The sequence below is a fragment of the Periplaneta americana genome, chromosome 1 (genome assembly GCF_040183065.1).
Source record: "Periplaneta americana isolate PAMFEO1 chromosome 1, P.americana_PAMFEO1_priV1, whole genome shotgun sequence".
In the NCBI taxonomy this organism is placed as follows: Eukaryota; Metazoa; Arthropoda; class Insecta; order Blattodea; family Blattidae; genus Periplaneta; species Periplaneta americana.
Genome location: NC_091117.1, coordinates 12107360 through 12131476, shown reverse-complemented (window position 1 = coordinate 12131476; position 24117 = coordinate 12107360). Strand labels below are relative to the sequence as shown.

The following is a 24117-nucleotide window of genomic DNA, read 5'->3' as shown; positions in this document are numbered from 1 at the left end:
TTTTCATCATTAAAAGATCTTTTATACCTAATTGGCTTAATGCTATTTGGTTTAGGGTTTTCAAATGCATAAATATTTAAGAATATAGCATTGTGGTCTGCGATACCCATATCAATATTTCCTACTGAGAATGGATAAGAATCATGGTCAATAATTATTTGGTCTAGGCATGTTTTAGAATTAGAGGCTATTCTAGTTGGAGTGTCTATTGTTTCTATCAGATTATATGATCGAATTAGCGATCTGAATTCTGTTATGGTAGCATCACTATTTAAAAAATCTATGTTGAAGTCACCGCACAAAATTAATTGTTTCTTTTTGCTTTTTAGGTGATTTAAAAGAAGTTCAAACTTGGGCAAACCCATGGTCCAGGTAGCACAGGGGTTTTCTCTGGGACCTCTGGTTCCCCTCTGGCATCCCAACAAATCTCCATAATCATCTCATTTCATCGCGGGTGTAACATGGACTGGCCTCCTGTGGTGCACCCTGGGCAATGACTCTGTCGGTAAACTGGTCCATGAAACCGGCGTCGTATTGTGAATGACGTCAGTCAAGTGCTTGCCATTAGTTAAAAGAAAAAGATTGTCCTTGACAACAATCTCACGGTAATCTTAAAGACTTAAAATATGAAGTTGCACATATCTTGTCCCCAATATTTTTGTTCCAGTTTCTTGAAAAAAAAGAAAGAGTAGTTTTCCTTTGTACTAGTATTTTGCAATTTTTTTTAACAAATGGCAGTCACCGGTGCTTGATTTTTCGTCATTCACTCATATAAAGCCTGTTATGTAGGTAGACCAATTTAAAACAAATGGAATTTTTGCGGAACTCCAAGCATGGGATCGCGGAACCCAGGTTGATAACCACTGTGCTAGTTCAGAATTTCGGAAGATCGCAACCTGGTAACCGCTGGTTACCAGTAGTACAATATTGCTACACGAGAGAGGGACTTTCTTTAGTCCGCCATTTCATTGACGTTGGTAGTATTGGTAATTGTTAACGATGGAAGTTAGAATTCTTTGTGTTTGTATGGAAAACTATTACATTTCGTGCTAAATAAATTGATTAAAGCGAAACTCGGTGTGGCTACAACAAGGAAAGTAAGTTACAATACTGATATAGCAAGTAAGACAAACAAAATAGATTATTATCATGTACTTTTCAATTCTTATTTTAGCCGACGCTTGTATTAATCATTCAAGGTCTGATTATATTTCGTGTGAACTTGAATCAGTAATCCTACATGAGTAATCCATAATACCACGTTGTAGTTCGGGCAGTTGTTGTTTTCTTCAGTGGTGGGCATGTATTATGATTGATGTGGGAACAAGGACGACATATACATAATATTTTACGACTCTTTCCTCGCATTCCAATCACAATGGTGGTGTTCTCACTCCGGTGTCGATCAACAAATGTTGCAGTGAACAGATTTCCTATTTCACAGTTTTAGCATCTGTTTCATGTTTTAGTGAATTATTCACAGCAAAAAATAATATTTTAATTTCCATCTACGTCCGTTACACAATTGGCTAGGCCTACGTTGGGTAAAAGCGTGTCACGCTTCCCTCCAAATGTAATTCCAACATCAGATATTTATTGTACTGAAATCACAACTGTATATATCCGGAAGTTTAAATTTCTGTGTACAAATATCACATTTTTGCTTACCCATGTTCAATTTATTGGTTAAACGAGCGTTGAGCGACTTCCGCCGATTTTGGAATAGACACCGACGCACTTAGGTTAGGTTAGTTTAGGCTTTTATTATCCCGTCAAGATGAAGGTGAAAGCGATTGAGTGTGATTTTTTGTTTTCTATGTTGGCAGTTCAAGTACATCGGTGCCTATTCCAAAATCGGCAGAAGTCGCTCAACGCTCGTTTTGTGGCGTTTCAGTGTCTTCTAATATATATAAATGACCGCCCTACCTCATATTCTGGCTTAGTTGCCTCATGATTGATGCCTTATTGGTGTCACATGAGGTTCCAACCTGTCTTCGGACAGTTGACTAAACAATATATAGCCTATTATATACACCAGTGGAATAGGCCTACTTGCATTGTGTTTTACTGTACCTGTAGTTAGTCTAGAAATTAAATAACTTAATTTGATGAAAATTTTCTTACTGTCGAGCAACTCTTAATGATCTTGTGATGACGCCGTAAAAAAAAAAATGTTCCAAATTAATGAGACCTAACCTGAATTTATTTTGTCCGACCATTAGTGTAAGTTAGCAGCAAAAGAGGCCCACAAATTCACCAACAAGGTATGTTATTTTAACTAACGTTGCTCTCTATGTTTTAGAAGCGGTAATTATTTACTTTAGCGATACCGTACTTGTTCATGTGCCAGGTCACAAGAGATAACATCCTGGTGGAGGAAAAAGTTGTTATTTTTTATTGTGATATGGTGTTGTTTAACATATAGATCTAAATTACTAACCTAACTTAACTTCTGGAGAGTGAGGGATAGTCTAAAGCAGGGCTGGGCACCAGGAGCGATTCCAAACTCTAAATGGGGATGCTTAATATTCATCCATCACAGCATCAATGCTGTGCAGTGTTCAGCGGGGGGAAAAAAGGGATTGGAAGAGAAGTCATATGAGGGAGTAGAATCCGTTCTTGGTGCCAAGCCCTGGTCTAAAGCATAGATGGATGAAAATCCACGGAAGAAGTAGACAAATAGTGGATATGAACGATATTGAATGGATCATTAACAGACAATACCAAATGAAACATTCTCGTGATTTTGATAAATGCAGTCGTTATGAACACATTGTGAAGGTAAAAAAAACTGTGTTTGAAAGTCATTAGGCCTACACGGCAACAAATTTTTACTTCTAGAAGGAAGTTTGAAGCAGAAAACGCTACAAAAGTGAGTTACGAGGTTTCGAAACTCATTGCTGCTGAGCACGGAAAAGCGTTCACTGAGGGCGGGTTTGTTAAGAAATGAATTGTTGCTGCTATCCCGATAAAGTTGACTTCTTCAGATCGATATCTTTGTCCTTTTCCCGTATACGGAAAATTATTGTATGTATAGATTTATTTATATTTGCAGGAATAATCTGTAATAACATAAGCCTATGTCCCATGACCGATCTGTGTATTTGGCCCTTTAAATAAAGTTTGGGCGCCCCTGGACTCTAGCTGTCTGTTCCATAAAATTCCGGACATAACTGTTCTCTCTCCATTATTATTTTTACGAAGTTATAAGAGAAAATATTGTGATGATGCAAAAAATATTGATTTGAAGATCTTTACAAAGTCTTTAATAGGCATAGGTACCGAAGTGATTTTGGGCTTTATGAACAGTGATTAGGCCTGCTCGTGGACTGGTTATTGTTGGATTTTGTTCTTAGGCGAATCAGTTGATCCGGGAATGATGCAGATGAAATATATGAAGGGTTCAGGGCCATAGTGGGCCAAGCGCCATTTATTAAAAACCGAGAAAGTAGGCCTAAGAGTTAAAGTTAAGTGAATACCATAGTTTAAAGAAATGTGTATACTTTATATTATTTGTTATATGTTTCCAGTGAATCATAGTAATAACTTCATTTTAACCCTTGTTTTCTACAGTTTTAGTAAATGGCGCTTGGCCCACTATGGTTCTGAACCCTTCATATACCGTAGTAATTTCATAAGAAATAGGTAATTCTTCAGAAGAAGTGAACCATCACCTCACATTCCTCAACAAAAGCATTTGAGTGATGGGAAAATGGGGAGCTTATATTGTTATCTCGAGAGGTTCAGGAGGAATTCAGTGGAAGGGGTAACGTTATCAATGACATAATGAAAGATAATTATGGATAGTAAGAGGAAGGGATAGGCGGTGAAGTTAGTTGAGAATAATGGTGTAGGTTTGGTGTCATCTAGGATTGTTTAATTGTGTGGAAGCAAACGAATCAGCATCTTATGTGAACTGAAATTTTTCGATTCTCCAGCAATTCTCCTTGGACCTCTTGGCAAAGTGGATTATGTGTCAAGTGAAGTTAAGGGGTTAGGTACAGCTTACAGCAGTAAAATTTTTGGAAATTTCAACATTTTTTTTTCTCCATTACTGTATCTTGTACAATAATGAAAAATGGTAGGTGTAAAACATAGTCCTTCTGCTATATGAAAAAAATATTTTTACGATTTAAAAATTTTTTTTTTTTTTTTTTCAAAATTCAAAATGGTGGCAGTTTACTGTGCAGTGATGAAGCTTTTCCCTCATAACTCATAAAGTTGTTAACTTTTTCATGTTCTCTCTTATTTGATTGCTGAAACTCATGTTTACAATATCATGCTCTTTCAACTATATTCCTTAATAAATAATAGGCCTATTTTTTTTATTTTGTGTTAGTAGAAAATACTGATATTTGACTTTTTTAAACGAATTTATTTTTTATCAGACAATCTATGAAAGGTAGAGAATTGATCTTGCATCATATTGTAGGTATGACATGCATAACTTAAATACACACAAAAATTTCATCACAGAATGTTGGATAGTTTTTGAGTTATGTGGAAACTCTTCATCACTGCAACTGAATTTTGAAAAAAAAAAAAAAATATATATATATATATATATATATATAAGGGAAGGGAGAAATGGGAGGACTTTCTAAAGCTAATATGACGCTGTGCATAAGAACATAAGTTAAATATTGTTTTATTGTTATGTTGAATGTATTTGTAAGCGAAAAGTAGAACCACGTGTTAACCAGTGTATGACCTTATAGAAAGCAGTAATTATTAAATAAAAAATTATGCCTGCTTTGATATACTACTTCTGAAGAATTAACAAAAATTAAGTAAGAAGTTTTTATTTGTAATTGGGCAGCAAGTAGCTCAGTTGGTGGAGCAACTGGCTGGACAGGATTGACAGCGAGATTTTTCGTATTGCCAGAACTTCCAGAATGGCAGCTTACTATAAAATTGATTAGGTACCAATTCCTGAATTTTTTCCATGGTTGTTCAAGTGATGAGGTCTTGCATTATCCTCTTGCTAGAGAATTCTATTTCGATTAACTAATGCCAGGTACCTCTTTCTCAAAACTTCATGATCTCGTTCTAGCTGTTGAGAAAGATCCACATCAACTGTACTTCCGTTTGGAACAAGCTCCCAGTGAATCACACGTCCAGTATTCCATCAAACACATAACATTACTGTGGGGCCGAATCTATTTTGTTTAACGACGACTTTGGCAAACTGATAGGGCTCGAGCCACTGTTCTGAGATGTCAAGGTTGCGATAATATACCCATTCTTCATCACATGTGATAATTCTGCTGATAAATCTATCATCGATCAGATTAGCAATAAGCTGACGACCTTTCTGCGTTGAGCCCACTCAAGTGTCAGTTCAATGAGGTACAGATCTACAAACTCTGATTGGTTTTCTGTGAGTCTTAGTAGGATGATGTATTGTATCTTTTGTAGCACGAAGTTCTTCTGACAACCTACAGGTACTTTTTTTTTTTTTTTTTTTTTTTTTTTTTTTTTTTTTTTTTTTTTTTTTGTAGATTTGCTTCCAAAACTCTACGTGTATTCTCAATATTCCATACCTTAAGGCAGTGGTTACTAACCTTTTTGACTAACGACACACTTTACTGGGGTTGGGGACAACTCGCCACAGAAAATTGGCCTCAGAGGCAACTCGCCACAGAATTGAAACTCGTATCAAAGACAATTCGCCACATAATTTAAATTCGTATCAAAGACAATTAGCCACACAATAAAAGTCAAAGCAATACTCAAATTCGCAACAATTTATAATATATTTCTATGATAACACAAGACAAATCCAGAAGCTGTAAACTAATTCGGAACTATGGTGGAAGAAATTCGCTTCACAAAATCAGAAAGAGGCTCTGACAAATTAATATAGCTTGGCTACATGTACACGAGATTTTGAGAAAATAAGAATGGTGTTGTTTGGCGCTGTGACATGCGTGGCGGGTGTAATGCAACAGTCACGTTATCAGAAGGTGGAAGCAGTGTCGTCAAAGAACCGTCTGAACACAAGAATCATTCTGCAGACTGGGGAAGGATTAAGGCAAAGGAATGTGTAGAGAACATGAAGGCAAGGGCGGGGGACTTCCCGAGAACCAACGTCTGTCGTTATTCGAAATGAGTTACAGCGTATTGCAAGTGAAGCCAATGCGAATCTACCGAAGAAACCATCTATTAAAAAAACTGTGCGCCGTGCCAGGAAGCTGCACCCACCACCTGAACCAAGGAATACTGACGAACTGAACGTTATAGCCGACAGATACATAGAGAGATTGGAAGGTGGTCATTCTCCTACCAAATGAAGCGGAAGTACATCGACATGGACAGACGAATATCACGTATAGTTGAAGAATACCCGCGGTACAAGGAGAAGGCACCGCCATCCGGTACTTGAGAGCTGTAGGCCACAACCTAGCAGGACATTTTTGAAGCCAAATTTACATGTACATAGCAATTCACATACTTAGTGGAATTTACAATTATTAATCTCTGTATCCATTCGCACAATATAGAGCTTCTGGAAGTCATAGATTTATCTTTGTATCTCAGTGTGGTAAATTGTCTATCTGTGGCAAATTGTCTATTTGTGGCGAATTGTCCCTGTTACCAATTTTCTGTGGCCAATTGTTCCAGTTCCCAAATTTCTGTGGCCAATTGTCCAGAACCAACTTTACTGGACGTCCACGATATTGCGACACACTCACTGTAAACTCTGTGTAGAATATTTTATAGCGGATAAAGAGATGCTGCTTCTCTCTGAATATTGTGCTTCAGTTTCTCAAGATTTTTCAGCCAAATGTACAGGGTGATTCACGAAGCTCTCCCCAGGTTTATGGAGATGATTCCTGAGGTTATTTGGAACAAATATGTAGATAAATTAATGGGATCACATTCATAATTACGGAGTTACAACACATTTTCGAAACGCGTCATAATGAATGGAGTACTAAGCATGTTAGTTGTCATAACTACGTCACTATTTATTAAGCTGTTATCTCTTTGTAAGTTACATCATGATGTCTTCCAAGCAGTGTTGCCAATTTGGTGCTTTTGGCACTAGATCTGGTGTTTTTGAAAGTCGTCTGGTGCCAAATTTAAATAAATATCGGCATAGCGAAACTGTAGTGCTTTTGCAGTAATTTTAGTGCTTAATCTTGAGCTTTTGGAGAAAAGAAGAAAAATACTGATGAGAAAGAGGTTCATTGACTATGCAGGAAAAAATGTTAGTTACAACGGAAACCACTGCAGTTGCCTTATAAAGAATAACCACAGTTCACCGCCTCTACGAGCCTTGGGGCCATGCCAGGAGCATTGTGAAGGGACCTCCCTGACTGGAATTCCAGTTCCCTTGAATGCATATAGCGGGTAGGGGTAATCTGTAACTGTCGTACATATAATTGAATTATTTAAATCAGTCAAGTGAATCGAGTCTTAGCTGTCTATGGTTGAGTCTCGGTCGCAGCGAAGTTAGTTTCTATCTGTTAAAGAAGTTGAATGTGTTAGAGTGAGACCCGGTTTCTTCAACCTTTGTTAAATTATAACAGTATGTTATTCCATTTTAACTGTAAACTTAACAGTTGAAGCATTTCTTCAACTACTGTTAGTACTAACAGGCTGTTAAAACCTATGTTAATTTAACTGCCCAATTTCATGCAGTTATATCATTTAACTCTCTGTTAGCATAGAAGTCTAGAATATGCCATTAGGAAAGTTCAGGATAACAGGCAGGGTTTGGAATTGAATGGGTTACATCAGCTTCTTGTCTATGCAGATGACGTGAATATGTTAGGAGAAAATCCACAAACGATTAGGGAAAACACTGAAATTGTACTTGAAGCAAGTAAAGCGATCGGTTTGGAAGTAAATCCCGAAAAGACGAAGTATATGATTATGTCTCGTGACCAGAATATTGTACGAAATGGAAATATAAAAATTGGAGATTTATCCTTCGAAGAGGTGGAAAAATTCAAATACCTAGGAGCAACAGTAACAAATATAAATGATACTCGGGAGGAAATTAAACGCAGAATAAATATGGGAAATGCGTGTTATTATTCGGTTGAGAAGCTCTTATCATCCAGTCTGCTGTCCAAAAATCTGAAAGTTAGAATTTATAAAACAGTTATATTACCTGTTCTTCTGTATGGTTGTGAAACTTGGACTCTCACTCTGAGAGAGGAACATAGGTTAAGGGTGTTTGAGAATAAGGTGCTTAGGAAAATATTTGGGGCTAAGCGGGATGAAGCTACAGGAGAATGGAGAAAGTTACACAACACAGAACTGCACGCATTGTATTCTTCACCTAACATAATTAGGAACTTAAAATCCAGACGTTTGAGATGGGCAGGGCATGTAGCACGTATGGGCGAATCCAGAAATGCATATAGAGTGTTAGTTGGGAGACCGGAGGGAAAAAGACCTTTAGGGAGGCCGAGACGTAGATGGGAGGATAATATTAAAATGGATTTGAGGGAGGTGGGGTGTGATGATAGAGACTGGATTAATCTTGCACAGGATAGGAACCGATGGCGGGCTTATGTGAGGGCGGCAATGAACCTTCGGGTTCCTTAAAAGCTATTTGTAAGTAAGTAAGTAAGTTAGCATAGAAGTATCCAATATGGCTGGTGCGTTAGATGCTGAACTTATATATCTGGATTATTTAGAAAATGATATCCATGAATACATAAACAGAGCGGATGATTTCTGTGATTTGACAGACCAGAAGTTCATACAAAGGTATAGGCTATTTTCTGCCAAGCCTCACTTTTCGCTTTCAACTTAGATCCGTTTGTTTGTTTATTCTCATTAATTGGTTTATACTGCGAAATAATTTCCAGCAGAAGGTTTCTTTCAAACGAAGAGAAATCAGTCCCACGATTTCTTTTTGTTCCAGTGTTTTCCATTTCATAACAGCAACACCAATACGCCGCTCCACGCTATTGTGATACAGACGAGAAAAGAAGCAGAAATCAAACCTGAGAGAATAGAAAGACTTCTATCATCTCTGAATCAAACAACGGAAACAAGCGAGAATCACAATTGTCAGAGTTCAGAAAACAGAAGTGAGCCTATACTTGGTTATAGGTTATGGTTAAACTCTAGAATCTCTGGTCCTAACAGAGAGTTAACAAACAGAATGTTAAAATGTGAAATGTAAAGTTGAAGAAACGCAATATCTTTAACAGCAATTCATACTTTTAACTTCCAGTTAAATAACGCTATGTTAGGTGCATTTTAACAAAAGTTGAAGAAACCAGGCCTGATTGTTTTAAATGTGTGCTAATATTGCAGTAGTGAATTGTTAATTTAAGTAGGGAAAATAATTAAAAATAATTATAACAATTTAATAACATGGGGAAGATCAGTATGCTCAGCGATAAGTGGCGGAACCATTTAGCAGTAACCAGCAATCTGTTTTATCTTTTAAGCTGATAAATGAGGTATCAAAATTAGTGGGGGGGGGGGAGTGGTCTTTTTATTTGCAAAACACTGTTAAATTGAAACATCTGTGATCTATGAAAATCCTGGTTTTCTGATAGCAAAGGAGCAGTTGATCTTAAGCTCCATTGTACAAAGTGCACTGCAATTGCATGTGATGTGTTGGCACCACATTTTGAACAATTGATAATCAGTGACTTAGGAGATCGAGTGTATAGTTTGCTACTTGATGAGAGCAATCACATTTCTATCACAAAACCATATCTACAAGTGATAGAATTAAGAGAGTGTAATAGTAATATGCGTTACAAGAGCAGTATGTTGACGTTTTCATGTTCGAGGAAAAGATTGAAAAAGCGAAATGTAGTTGAGCTTTTTTAATTTCCGAGAACATGAAAACAAACATACCGCTCGTGTATCGTACATTATTTTGTGCGAAGATCGTTTATTACATACCTGAAAGAGGAATTTCTAATTAGTTGCAATGAAATCTCCATCTTGGTTTCTGTTCAATGACGGCAACTTTGGAAAACAAATATATCTATCTTCAATCTTGTTCCTATAAAATGTTTTCTGTGTCTACTATACTGCAGCAGGCCGTGATATACGTCTGTCTTTTTTTTCCCCCAGTCTATGATGAGTCTGAAATCTTGTTGATATTTCACGGCTTCCTTAATGTTACTTGCATTACAAATGCAGTAACTTTTGTGGTGTTGTAGAGTTTACTTAATTTTTGCAAATATTTAAAAACAATAATTATAACAGTGCAATTTAGGTGAAATTGCAGTGGTAAGTTTCCAATTTATAATTATTACTATATTGAACGTCTTTAAAAATGATATGTTAAAAGCCTAAAGCAGTAAAATGAATATGATGCTTAAGCGGTAAGAATAGGGAAATTTTTATGTATGTTACGTTGGGAATACTGAATGTGGTATTTCACACTTACGGCGTATTGGTTTTGTGCGGAAAGCAAGCAAATACGCACGATCTCGCACAAAAGTTAGTATGCAACATTGTATTATATTTACTAAGAACCATTACGATAGACAGGATAGGTTTATTTATTGAAGTTCTGGGTTGCTATGCATAGACATTTCGCTAGCCCATGCTACGAGCGTGCTAAACTAGCCCCGACTATCGACTGATTACTTGTACAGGATTCATATCATATCATGTCCTGAACACTGGTTTATGAATACGAAAAACGTTAGTTCGCTGATTATCCACAGGAAGCCCGCGCTGAGAATGTCTATGAATATGCCTGTGTTTTTTGAAAAAGGATTTAGTGCTTTCTCATTTTTCGCGTTGGCAACACTGCTTCCAAGTTTTCTTCTGAGGAGTATTAGATTAGATTAGATTAGATCTTTATTAGCCAATAGAATTACAAGCATTCATGGTGTCGTCAGTATACAAGAAAAATGACATAACATACAATATAATACAAAAATAGACTTAATTTTAAATAAATTTAACAGTTTAATATTACGTAACATGCAAAAAAAAAAAAAAAAGAAAAAAAATATATATATATGGCAAGCTTGATCTTCAGTCTCCACTGTTCTATCTAGTATCTTCTCTTTTTGCTTTTCCCTGTCTTTTCTTCAACTCTGAGTTACCTGAAACATAAATGGTCAAGGGCAGTATCAAGAAACGTTAAATACTAAAATTTTAAATTTAGATATTCATTTGTGCAAAATGGCATATGTGTTAATAAAATGTTCTTTACCTCTTTTTTGAATTTTCTTATGTTAAGTTCTTTGATTTTCTGTGGAAGTTTATTATATAAATTGCTGCCTCTATGTGATATGCTGTTAAGACTTCTGGTAAGCCTGTGGTAATTCAGATGTATGTTTTGGGATGTTCTGGTGTTATACTCATGATAGGTTGAATTTGTTTTAAAGGAATCTATGTTTTGATGAATAAAGCACACTGTTTCTAAAATATATATGCAGGGTACAGGTAAGATTTTTAGTTCTCTGAAAATTTTTATACTTTCAGTCCGAATAGGAACTTTTTTGATGATTTTGAGTATTCTTTTCTGCAATTTGAGGACTTGTGTCACTTTTGGAGAAGATCCCCAAGTAATAATGCCATATGATAGTATTGAATGAACATATCCAAAATAGACTGATATTAAAAGATCCATGGATGATATCTTCGCAAGGACTCGAAAAGCATAACATAAGCGACTCATCTTCTCAGTTAGATGTTGTATATGCTTTTCCCATGTTAGACTGGAATCTATCCATGTACCTAAAAATTTAGAGCATTCTATTTCCTTAATTATGATATTACTAAGAACTATGTGAATCTGGTCAGTTGGATATTGATTGAAAGATACATAGACAGTTTTATTTACATTTAATTTAAGCTTATTATTTGCTAGCCACTTGTCTAGTTTCGTTGATGTTGCATTAATTTTCATTTGCAAGTTCTCTTCCTTATTATCACTCAGTATTATGTTTGTGTCATCTGAAAATAAGACAGTTTTCCCTTCAGTTATATTTAACGGGAGATCATTTATGTATAGGAGAAATAATATTGGACCAAGAATTGAGCCTTGAGGGACACCATGGGGCATAGGAATGGATTTTGATTTTACTAAGCCAATTTGTACAACCGTTCCCTATTGCTTAAGTACGAGATGAACCAGTTCCCTGCTAATCCCCTTATGCCAAATTGTTGTAGTTTCCAGATTAGAATTTCATGATTAACCATGTCAAATGCTTTGCTAAGGTCCAGGAAAAGTCCAACGGTTTGTTCTTTATTGTTTTTAGCATTGAGGATTGATTCGATAAACGATATTACAGCATTATTGATTCCTTTACCTTTTCTAAAACCAAACTGAGAATTTGACAGTATATTATTATATTCTAGGAATGAGACTAATCTGTTGTACATAACCTTTTCAAGGATTTTCGAGAACCCAGATAATAGGGATATAGGCCTATAGTATGATGATATGGTGTTTATTCTGGATACCACGAAGACAATAAGGAACAAATGTGTGAAGCTGCGAAATGCTACATGTGCAGTTCACACCATGCGAACTGTTGCCTTGAGATCCAGGGAGGCATTTTCGAAAAAGTGATTTACGAGTAAATCCACTCAAAGTGAGAAAGACTGATACATTAACAATCAATGTTTGCATTTTATTTTACTTTATTTGTTTATTTATTGCATTTTTGTTAATTAAATCCTGAAATAAAAGTTTTTTTATGCCGCTGTCAAATTACCGTACCTAATTCTGTAACTATAAATGTGATCCTATTAATTTATTTACATTGTTGCTTCCAAATAACTTAAGGAATCACCTCCATACACCAGGGAGAACTTCGTGAATCACCCTGTATAACTTTTGGGGTTTTTTTTTTTTTTTTTTTTTTTTTTTTTTACGTATATCAAATTTCTGTTTCAGATAGTGTCATCATGTTGAGGACATGAAGAGGTATTGTTTGCAGAGAGCTGATTAGGTAAGTGTGCATACACGTATCAGAGAATTACTCCTTTTTTCTGGAATCAGGGCCTTTTGGAGGAGCAGTAATATATTATTTGATGTCTTCCAATCATCATAGCAAAGGTGAGTGTTTTGAAGCTACCAAAATAGATCATAAATTTTATCACAGATTTTGTTACGGTATTATTTCAGGACTGTATGTCTCTGCTGCTGTTTTACTGCTACATGCGAAACTGAAAGAGAAGTGAAATTTTGGGAAATTAATTGTAATTGCGTCATATGGAAGATACATTGTATTTCCATTAACCTAAGTGACACTAAATAGAACATTTATACATGCGAAAGTGAGAATTTTTAGAGTATGTAACTAAAACAGTCGCAACTCATCTGTTATGCGAGTACATTTCAGCTGTTCTCGTGGTGGACCGTAACGGTGATTTTAGCCGTGCATTTGGTGTTTGAATTATTAAATAGTGATACAAGGAAGTACCGGTATGTAAAAAAATCGAAACAACATTTTAAAAACGCTTGTTGAAAGACAACATATTTTTTTTAGCTTTTCTCGAAACATTAACTGTATTACGTTATCAGTGGTAAACTTAGAATTTAGTGGTGAATGATTTGGTTGCCATAGCAACAAACAACTTTCTTTTTTTTTAAGCTTCAATTCACTTAACGTTGTGATCGTTAGCTATGGTTGTTATGAAGCATTGCGCATTGCCTAGAGTTATCAGAATGGGAAATAATGGCGTTAAGCGTCTAATCGCATTATTTAGTTTTTATTGTGCCTCGTGATTGTGTTCTTTCATAACTTCAGTTTTTATGTGTGTTTCTGTTGTGGTAAGTGAATAAATACAAACAACTGGTTAATTGCAAGTGCTAGGAAGTTAAGACGGTGTTTTTCTTTCTGTTTTCCGACTGTTTTCGTGAAGTTTCTTGTAAAATATAGTATTAAATTAACATCTATATCTCGTGTTTTGAGGTTAGAATACCGTATGTGAATTTACGTAAACATTCTTGATTTGAAGTTACAACATGTGAATTAACTTCTGTACTCGTGATTTGAGGTTAGAACATGTAAAGTAACTTGTATGCATCTCGTGTTTTCAGACTAGAACCCCTAATTAGGTTGTATAGCGCGCGTTTTGTAGTAGAACATACGAAATAGCCTATTTCATACTGTGTTATTTGTAAACTCGTAATATTAGGCCTAACACTAAAATAGACTAACATTGGTTATCGGAGAAACTGAATGAATAAATCAACTGTTCTCTGTTTGTGAATAAGGCGTAAGCTGAAATATAAAACAAACCACGGTAATTAAAATCAAAATGCAGCTACTTTTGAAAATTGGCTATGGCAAACTTTAGCGCTCCCGATAGTTTACCATTGTGTTAAAATCTTTGGTCCAGGGCAATTTATTTGACTGTAATGAAGATTTGTGTCCTGGAGCAAAGAACAACAAACATAATTTTCTGTATTAAAGCAAACTCGACATAATTAAGTGCACAACTACTGGGACTGCAGAAGTTTTTCCATTTTTGAAACATTCAATTGCCATTTTAATACCATTATAATCTGTATTCACAAATAATTTTATTTTACCGTCATAGGTTAGGTCGTAAATCTGTTTCGGCTACTTAAGTCTGTTCTTTCCGCAATTTCATTATAATACTGAAAATTGTGTGTTCGTATATCACAGAATTTTACAAATAGGCCTACATTTTCCCTTTTTTTTTTTTTTCTGGGAGGTTTCTTCTCCCCCCCACCCCGCCCTTTAGTTACTGTGTTATTATAGCCCTAGCTTGAACATTTGTAGTCCTAGTTTAGTTTGTATTATTTGTTGTCTTGAAAATGAAATTGTTTTATAATTCATAAAATATCGTGTCGACACGTTTAATAAGTTCTTTTAAGGAAACATGAAATGAGAAGTAGTGGCAGAAATGGTAGTGGTTTTTAATATTGTACAGAATATTCCCTTAATTCTGTGCAAGTGACTGGTGGCAGCTGGTATTGGTACCTCAGTTGCCACTGGGTGCCTGTACAGAATGTAAGAAAATTTTCTGTATATTATGTAACGTTAACCTGAACACTAGCAACCATTCACAATACTCTAACGCAGGGTTTCTCAACCTTTTGAAGATTGCGAGCACCGTCTGCATGTAATACAAAGTGAACGAGCACCAGAAAATAGAATATGTTTTGATTAATCCTATATGAATACATAAATTAAATAAATAAACAAATACAATTTCAAAACACCCATACAGGGTAATGATATCCTTGAACTTGAATGTTACTCAGATTTTTAGTGACGTCCAAGGAGAAGTCGCTTATAGCTACATGTAAATAGTCCTGGAGATGTGAATGAGTTAATTGTGATCATGATTGAGATACAGTGAAACATCTCCTTACGGACACCCCCAAGATACGGACACTCCTGAAATACAGACAGATTTTTATGTCCCAACTTAAATAATATAGAAATAATGATAAATTTAACTCTCGTTTATGGACACTCCCAGACACGGACATGGACAGCTGTTTCACAGTCCTAAAGCTTGCTTTACCTCCTGACTGCGGACAGAACTTGGTTTTCAAGACCTAATGTGTTACAAAAATTGAAAATTTAGTTTTGAGAACTGTACAGAAATTCCTTAACATGAAAGAATATAATCTTGTAGGCTACCACTAGCCTACAGCTACCCCTTGTTAGCTGGAAGCAGGTGGATAAACAAAGTCATAAAATTTAACCTGTCTGATGAGTCCAAGGTTTCTGCTATCATGAAATTGTATTCAACACATGACTGGGTTAGTAAGATTTTTCTCTTTACTTTAATCAGTTGTTCTATTTCAAGAGACATGATACCTGAACGTAAAGGTTAAGTTGAAAACTGTAAATTACAGTACTGCATAACTGTAGCCCTAGAATAAACTGGAATGGCACAGTACTGTATTTTCCTTTTTCGGTCTTAGCTACTGTAGTTCAAAGTTGCAAATAATTTACTGTAGTATACTATATTTAGAATTAAACTACAGTAATACATTTCATTTAAAGCATGAAGGGATACATAATGCATATTATAAATTTACTGTTAGATTGGGGAGCCTCCCTCCCAATAAAGGACACCTCCCAGATGCGGACAGATTGTTACGTCCCTTCAATGTCCGTAAATGAGAGGTTTCACTGTATTTCATAAGCTAGAAAGTTTTCTTTTTTTGCTTACGTAGGTTGTCTCGAACATAGCCAGATGTTTGAGAGAAACATTCCACAGTATTTGAAGCGTGTTTGTATCATCTGCTCCTCAAAGGCTATGCATTTTTCCTTTTTAAACAAATATTTCAGCATTAAGGAGGACTGGATATCTATCAATTGAAGTTCCGCACGAGCAACCATATTGTTCTCTTGAATAATCTTGATTTTTATGATTAAGTCCACATTGAATTGAAAAGGAATTATACACCATGTCAAATACGGGAAGGCCTATTACGTCTCTAAAATATTATAATGGCTGGGTAGGAACGCTATTTGTTCTGGCTCGTACAACAAAGTTTGAATTGAAAAATGGATCCTAGGAACATTTGTGCTCGCGAGCACTTTTTTACTCGCATGACGAGAGCACCAGATGTCATTAAAAGAGCATCATGGTGCTCGCGAGCAACAGATTGAGAATGCCTGCTCTAACGTAAGTGCACACGTAACGTAAAATTAGTTTGTTTGTGTCGAACTAAATAATTCAGCCAATAACAAGACAAGAGTGATGTAGTAGCATCATTTCCTGAGGTGAAATGGCTCTTGGGACCTCTTTGGAAGTTTTGGCAATGAAAAAAATAATACCACCACACAGTATTGAACCTGGGACCTTTCAGCTTGTAACTAATTGCCCTACCAACTGAATTACCTTGCCGTCCAAGAATTAACGGATTGCTTACTCTTTACATTACGTCTTCCTCATCTGAAATGCTAAAAAATTTACTTCCTTTGTGTACTATGAATTTGTTCAACTTTGTGTCCAATAGTGATGCATCATTGCTCGCTAGCAACTCTGACAGTATTAGATATTCACAATAATGTAGTAATGAAATCTGAGTTACTTATGTCTGTAGTTTACAAGAAATTTCACGAAAATCTTCGACATCACATAGAAAAGACAAGTACAGGTAATGTCTGGCTTTACGTAACAGGAAGACTGGTTTTGGGGAGATTGTTCGCTTGTTAAATCGCATAAGTGGCAGTGATAAGCTTCACGTAAGCCTTGTTGCTTGTTTTGCTTTTATGCCATACCGGTACCTGTCTACTGAGACATCACTACAAACTAAAGAGTTTCCTGTAGTTACCCACACTGCAGGATGTTCCATTTTTGCATGTCGACTGCAGAAATACGTATTATGTTATGATTTGCTGAAGTGAAACATGTGACTATATCTGGTCTTAGTTTATACCCTAAGGATGAAACCTAATCATTTTCCTCAGACTATTACCACATGTGCTAGTGGATTATAGTGATTTTCTAGTTGTCAGATTCAATTTTCTTTTGCAAACTTTGTTTAGGATTTCGGTATTGACAAATACTACAACTGGCATTTACTTTCCATTATCTTGACAGCATCGTTTGCATTTTAAAAGCTGCCAACATTCATGAAACAGTTTTTATGTAATTCCTTAAGTATGCTATATTTAAATGTCACTCGTAAAGTGATTGAACTCGATCAACTGTGAAGCAATCGATACTTCTCGAGTTGAAAAGAAGTACACAAAAGCATTACAGTCACATGTTAATTTTTTTTTAAGTGATATTTATATGTGTAAACATCAGGTTATTTCAAATTGGTCTAATGATGTCGAATTCATCAGTTTGTGAAAGCATTGCATGAAGATGGTGATTGTTTTAAATAACATAAGTTCAGAATTTTCCTTCCTGTCTGAGGCTAAACTTAAAGAAGAAATATTTGTGGGACCCAACATAATTTTGATGAAAGATGAATATTTTGAAAATTTAATGACTCTTGAAGAACGACTGGCTTGGACAGGATTTAAGAATGTGGTTGACAATTTCTTGGGGAATAGGAAACACTCAGGTTTAAAAAAACATTGTAGAAAATATGTTGGTGGCTATGAAAAATTTAGAATGCAAGATGAGTATTAAAATCCATTTCCTTCATAGCCATCTTGACTTCTTCCTTGATTTTCTTGAAGATTACAGCGAAGAACACAGAGCAAGGGTTCATCAAGACATGAAAGAAATAGAAAAGCATTATCAAGGCAGGTGGGATGAAGTGATGATAGCTGACTACTGTTGGTCTGTGAAAGGAGACAATGTGGAGCTGCAACATAGAAGACAATGTCGAAGACAGAACTTCCAGATGAAGAGGAAGCGGTGTTAAAGTATCTGCATGAGACTTGGAATGAGTTGAAGCTTAATTGTGAATATGGACAAGGAAGTGCTGTTTGATTTTGTTTACTGCATAGACATTTTCAAAGATTACTTGATTTACGTATTTAAATGTGTTAATATTGCATGACTAGAACTATAATTGTGGCAATTCTTCAAATCATTATAATAGTAATATGCGTTACAAGAGCGGTATGTTGAAGTTTTCATGTTCGAGGAAAAGTTTGAAAAAGCGAAATGTAGTTGAGCTTTTTTAATTTCCGAGAATTGAAAGAAAACATACCACTCGTGTATCGTACATTATTTTGTGCGAAGATCGTTTATTACATACCTGAAAGAGGAATTTCTAATTAGTTGCAATGAAATCTCCATCTTGGTTTCTGTTCAATGACGGCAAATTTGCAAAACAAAAATATCTATCTTCAACATTGTTGCTTTAAAATGTTTTCTGTGTTTACTATACTCCAGCAGGCCGTGATATACGTCTGTCTTTTTTTTCCCCCAGTCTATGATGAGTCTGGAATCTTGTTGATTTTTTCACGGCTTCCTTAATGTTACTTGCATCATGAATGCAGTAACTTTAGTGGAGTTGTAGAGTTTACTTAATTTTTGCAAATATTTAAAAACAATAATTAACAGTGCAATTTAGGTGAAATTGCAGTGGTAAGTTTCCAATTTATAATTATTACTATATTGAACGTCTCTAAAAATAATATGTTAAAAGCCTAAAGCAGTAAAATCAATATGTCACTTAAGCGGTAAGAAGAGGGAAATTGTTGTGTGTGTTAGGTTGGGAATTCTGAATGTGGAATTTTAGACTTACCGCGGATTGGTTTTGTGTGGAAACCAAGCAAATACACACGATCTCGCACAAAAATTTTTTCGTATGTGGTAGGCAAAATCTGACTTTAGATCCTTCAACAGAAGCCAACAATTAATCGTAATCAACCTTCGATATTAAAAGCCTTGAACCAAAATTTAATTTCACAACCCTGTCTTATTTTTGAAGATCTAAATAGTTACTTCTTCAGGCTCACTGTAGTAGACATTGAGACAAGAGCATCTGACTAGCTGGAAAACCTACAAGGACCACTATCAGTCCAAGGTTCTGATAAATATTCATTGGATAGCAGGAATAATGAAGTCCTGATAATGAAAAGACTGTCTGAGAATGGTAATAGGGCTATTAACATACCACCCTGATCTTAGATCTCGTTTAATATAGGACTCGCAAAGAAAGGAGAGAATGATTGTCGAATGTTGGATATGGAAGCGGCACATGTACATATTTTATACCTCTGTCCTCTTCTGATTTGTAGAAGTTAAAAAATCTTGGGTAGTTTGTTTTTCAGGGTGTCCACCCATTTGGAATACTGTGAAATATCAGGGAATTTGGTAAATTACGAAAAAACCGAGAAATGTTATGGAATTCTGGAAAAAATCATGAAATTTTATTTGTTATTTTAGCAATGTTTCAACCACTCAATAATACATACTGTACATTCATTAATACTGTAACTTTAAATTGTCGGGATAAATATTAACAAAATAATCTGCCCTCAATGAGGGTGACCATAAAGATCCAGAATAAAAGCACTACAGAATAATTTAGAAAGACAAAAAGATTAAATACAGGAATTGTTTAGTAAAACATGCAGAGAAATGCAAACCCAATAGGATCGTCAATGGCCAAAATATAAATGGTAATGCAATATTTGGATTGAATCCTTAAGAATATCCAATAAAATTTTTTGAATTTCAAAAAATCTGAGACCGAGTGTTTTTAAAATATTCCATGTGAATTTAGGAAGTGTGCCAGGAGCACCAAACAAAAGACCAGAAACACTCCACTGACTAGTGGGAATGTTATATTTCTCACTTAGATAAGGGATGCAGGACTCATAAATGGATTTCTTCTCCTCATCAACGTGCTTTGCCTGCAGGGCATCCCTCTCAAACTGGATTGTAGGATCAAGAACTAATCCCTTAGATTAAGTCCTGTGGATGGCTACAATATCTGCTCTTCTGTTCGAATCTAAGGATGAAATGCAGTGGATTTCCTCGTATACCTCCTATCCGCGACGCTTGAGGACATCAGTAATACCGGTCCTGGCCTTATGGTGTCAATTGTTGTGCAGCAGCTCCGTTTTTCGACAGACTCCCAACACGTGACCAAGAGTTTCCGTCTCGTTGCAGCCGGGATGGCGACAACAGGTTGTGTTGAAACTTCTGTCGGGCACAGATCTAACCGCAGATAGATTGCTGGACATTTTAATTGCATTAATGTATTCTAAAATTGATAAATTTGCTTTTGATGACATCCAGGAATTTGCCTTGGGACACTCAGAATACAGTACAGGATACAATATACATAGGCCTACATGACCATACATACGTGTCTACCTTGCCATGCAATACGTTTAAGTCAGCCACCATCCAATTAAAAAGAACTATTACATTCAATTAGACAGCTTTAATCAATTGGTTTTGTAGATACTAATAAATATGGCAGAGCATGCATTCACCAGCTTCGGTTTTAACCATTTCAACTGTCCAATTGCTATATTCTTGTTTCATAGCTTGACTTGTTATCCATGAGCTTGAGTTCAAAATAATTTTATTGTTGTTATAATCAAATCTACAGGATTTTGGAAATTAATGAAATAGTGAATAAAATTAATGAATTTTTAATTGAAAAAAAATACACTTTAAAAATTATTTAATGAATAATCACTTTATTTCCAGCTTCATTTTGTAAATTGTAACATCAGGAGAAAAAAAATGACTTCATATCTGGAAAACAGGGAAATGTTATGGAATTTTAAAAATATATATTGATAGACACCCTGTTTTTGAAGCCTGTAAACCAGGGAAACATATGAGCCGCTTGAAATGCCTGGTAACCAACATTGGGTTAAACCCAGTCCTTCAGCTCTATAAAATTAACGAAGAGATATAATGGATCAGCAACAACCTCCTATCATTAGGGCACTTTGTCACCCGTTTTCTTATACTACTATTTCCATTAAAAAAACTTCACACAAATTCAGAACGTCTTTCCCAAGAATTATGCTGACTACTGTATGTGGTTGATTTTAATTTGGGATTCGATCTCACGACTTTTAACTTTCATGCAAATGGACAGTCGTGACTGTTTTCGGATGTGATGTCAGAATATCACCATATTTAATCTGGGACAACACAGAACATCTTATTGACAGTGGACAAAATCATTCTTGTCCAGGAAGGATTACAATTTGCGACCATATCTACCACACAAAGTTAAAGTTATTCTTCAACTTTTGCATATTTCATAAGCAATGTAATATATATTTAATAGTGATGTTGTCCACACCTGTGGAATAACGGCTAGTGCGTCTGGCAAGTTACCTGATTGAGGTTTTTTCCGGGATTTTCTCTCAGCCCAGTATGAGCAAATGCTGGGTAACTTTCGGTGCTGGACCCCGGACTCATTTCACCGGCATTATCACCTTCATCTCATTCAGATGCTAAATAACCTAAGATGTTGATAAAGCGCCATAAAATAACCTACAAAAAAATAGTGATGTTCTTAATTTTAGTTGATAGACTTGGAAATAATTCTCATTTCTGTAACAAGCGTGTTAAAATTTTCTAATTCTGCTCAGCAATCCGACAGAGGTAATCAACCATTCCATAAAATAACGGAATTTTTACACGTTAAGGAAAAGCCTATGTATGAGTAGGTCTAGTCAAATTGAACCTCGTAACTTATAATTATAATAATAATAATAATAATAATAATAATAATAATAATAATAAAGTTTCAGCACTTAAAAAAATTCGTGTTATGTATAAATTTAAATAGTTTGTGTCAGTTTCATATCATTTTTCTTTCCTACAATAAAATGTGTACTATGTGGTCCAAAGACATCAGTTGCTTCCATATTGTCAGCACCTAAAGTTTTTAATAAAAGAGGTCATTTACTATTTAAAAAGAGCTCTAAGTTACTTTTGTTGAAATACAAAGAGGAAAATAAATTCAGAATGAAACTGCCTTTTTTTTCTACCACCTGTAACACTGCCAGCAACTTTATTTAGTTGTTTTGCTAAGTGAATATATATTTGAAGGATCTTGGAAATATTATTTATCATTATTTCTTTATTTCTTCATTAATATTGGTATTAAAATTCTGACAATAATAGAACAGAAAATGTTGATTTAACATTTATCACAAAAATGTGTTTTTTGTTCCATCCATAACAAATCCTAAAAATATTGTTTCAAATACATTAATAAAATTTAAAAAGTTTAAACAACATCCATTATGTAGGGTAACATGTTTCATTTGCAGAATTCAAACATGAAAGGTTGCATTGCATTATTATAGCAATTTGAAGTTAAAAAAACCTGAATAAGAATGCCCCGTCCGTAATTATGGAATGGCTGTAATGTAATTATATGAGTCAATCATAATCTGACCTCCGTGACACCGGTGTTGTGTTTACACCCACTATGTGGACATTGAGGAGGTAGAAACTTGATTAGGATTAGCACGTACATTAATGTGGTAGAAACATCTCGACATGCGACTCACTTGCAGAGTTGTCACAACAGTTGGACCTAATGAGTGTATTCTGTTTATGAAATCTATACGTGATTATGAATTTATGATCTCAGTCATCTTAAAATTCATTGTGTTTGAGGAAATAGATTTAATGTGTATGATTTCATATGCCAACTGAATGTGGGAATTATAGATCTCTTAGAAATTTAAAGATTCATTGTTGGGGTAAGATCATCCGGAGACTGAAACCTGAAAGTAGCTTCGAAATACAGTAGAACCTCTGTTATCCGTGGTAATGAAGGGGATAGACTGAACGGTTAATCGAAAAAATCAGATAATCCGTACCATTAAAGATTTTGTCATTTCCTCCGTGGTCTTATATTTAACTTGCTATGTAGTGGATCAGAAGTTCACTAATTTAAGTCTGGTTGTCAACGACGGGTTTTTAAGGAGCAAGGAAGCCCTTTGTAATGACTGTCTCAGGAAAGATAGGAATAAAGGAGATCTCATGTTGTAGACTTACATACTTTTTTACACTTTATCCTTTTTTTTTTTTTTTATTATTAAATCGCGCAGTTGTAACTCCAGTCTCGTATTCTGATGCGAGATGAGCCACAGTTTCTCTTTCTCAAACCATTCAATTATTTCAATTTTTTTTTTTTTCGATACTTAGCACAACACGTTTTCTGTTAACACCGGTGGAAGACATTTTATATACAAGTTATATTATAGAACGGCAATTCGAACAGTAGACAATGCTGTATAACGATAAAGGCTGTAATAACACTCTAGCAAAAGCATAATGTAGAACCTACTAATATGATGTACAAAACAGTACTTCATATAAGTTATTTATTTTTGAAGAAAAAAAAGAGCGAGAAATAGACAATCGGATAATCTGCCAATTGGGTAATAGAGTGATGGATAATCGGAGTTCTACTGTATGGAAAATTCATTTCTCCACTGTTTAGAATGCAATACCTGAAAGTTGGTTCGAAATGTAGAAATTTAATTTCTCTGTTGCACAATTACTTAGAGATTCCATAATCAGACTGTCTTGCGGCAGAGGGAACCTGAAAGTAATTCCAAAATGTGAAAATTTAACATCTTCAATATTTTGATAATGTTTCAGTTTTTATTCTCAGGGTAATGTTGGTTGTAAGTCCAAAGCATTGGAGAAATTAATTTCCATGTACTGTTGTCAGACCAAAACAATTTTAATTCTGAATAATTTCAAGGGAAAAATTGTTCCGGGGCTGGGTATCGATCCCGGGACCTCTGGTTGAAC

At 35.3% G+C, this 24117-nt stretch overlaps 1 protein-coding gene across 4 annotated transcripts in view; it reads left to right on the top strand.

Annotated features, from left to right (window-relative positions):
* Nucleotides 1-945: 945 nt before the first annotated feature.
* The window catches only part of LOC138706149 (YLP motif-containing protein 1-like), a 186413-nt gene continuing 163241 nt past the window's right edge, over nucleotides 946-24117 (top strand). For 3 of the 4 annotated variants that reach the window (XM_069835260.1, XM_069835341.1, XM_069835177.1), the window contains exons 1-2: nucleotides 947-1097; nucleotides 12851-12905. The gene's annotated coding sequence lies outside the window, so the exon portion shown is untranslated. Of the gene's footprint in view, nucleotides 1098-12850; nucleotides 12906-24117 lie in introns of all 4 variants that reach the window. The other variant, XR_011333954.1, reaches the window with a different exon arrangement.